The sequence below is a fragment of the Chenopodium album genome, chromosome 20 (genome assembly GCF_948465745.1).
Source record: "Chenopodium album chromosome 20, dcCheAlbu1.1, whole genome shotgun sequence".
NCBI classification, from domain to species: domain Eukaryota; kingdom Viridiplantae; phylum Streptophyta; class Magnoliopsida; order Caryophyllales; family Amaranthaceae; genus Chenopodium; species Chenopodium album.
The window spans coordinates 9,320,983-9,322,258 of record NC_137853.1 but is presented as its reverse complement, the minus strand read 5'-3'; the positions used below and the strand labels follow the sequence as shown (position 1 = coordinate 9,322,258).

At 39.0% G+C, this 1,276-nt stretch overlaps 1 non-coding gene across 1 annotated transcript; it reads right to left on the bottom strand.

Annotated features, from left to right (window-relative positions):
• Positions 1-871: 871 nt before the first annotated feature.
• On the bottom strand, positions 872-978 carry LOC145599952 (small nucleolar RNA R71). The gene has a single exon (XR_014104193.1). It is a non-coding gene; the product is annotated as a small nucleolar RNA R71 (small nucleolar RNA).
• Positions 979-1,276: the final 298 nt, after the last annotated feature.

The following is a 1,276-nucleotide window of genomic DNA, read 5'->3' as shown; positions in this document are numbered from 1 at the left end:
GGAGGATAATGGATATCCACAAATATTTCATAACATTACATTAATAATTTAGATTATAATAATTACTTAGAAGTAGAAAGACTTGTTTCCCTATGGATTCGACCCTACTTCCCTATCTGCATTAGTTAGAGGACTTAGGTAATACTTTTGACTAGGGGATACGACTTTACCCTGTCAAAATTTGGCGCCATTGCCGGGGAAACGATTTTATTTTTACTTTTGATTGTTTTTGTAGTCTAGATTATTTTCTTTTGTCTCAGAGAACGTTAGTTCTTTGAGGAAATTCTCATATTTGTCTTTTAGTTCTCTGTTTATGCCCAGGTGTTCCAGATCAGGTTACATTCAATTCGATCCTGAGATCGAGCGCTCTTTCCATAGACAAAAGAATCTTTATAGACAACTCCTGGCAGGTTCTGGGAGTAACGATATTCCTAGAGATCCGCCAACTATATCTAGTGATGCAGAAGTTCCTTTAGATTTAGAATCAGAGATGACAACACCGAAGAAGCTCAGCGATTACTCGCAACCATCCCTGACGGATTTTCCACACCTTTCGCCTAGACCAGATCTCGAGGGAGTCTAGTTCGAGATCAAGCCCCAATTCATAACGATGATAGAAAGGAAGCAGTTTTGTAGAGCTAAGGGTGAAGACCCTAATCTTCACATTGCAGACTTCTGTCAGTACTGTAATACTATTAGGCAGAATAGGGTTACGCAAGACCAGATCAGGGAGATTCTTTTTCCCTTTTCATTATGTGGAAAAGCTAAATTATGGTTTAATGGTTTGAATAGAACTGCACTTGGTATTACTAACTGGGAAACTCTTGCTTTGAATCTTTATAACAAATATTACCATGCAGAGAAAACAGCTTTATTGAGAAGTGCAATTCAAAATTTCGCCCAGGGGCCAGATGAAGCGCTATATGAGGCTTGGGAGAGATTCAAGGATCTGCACAGGGAGTGTCCCCACCACAATTTAGCAAAGTGGTAGTTAATTCAGGCTTTCTACAACGGATTAGGAAATGCATCTAGAACGATTCTAGACTCCGCGGCTAGTGGTAGATTTATCAATCTTAATGTTGATGATGTAGGTCAAGTTATCGAAGATATGGCGGTACATAATTCCCAATATGGGAATACCAGGGGCTATGCGAATAAAGGCAAACACCACGTCAATTCAGTATCCTTTTTGCAGGCCTAACTTACTTCTATTTGCCAGAAACTAGATAAACTTAATACTACTGTTCCTAATTCTGTTGCCAATGTTTCTGTTGTT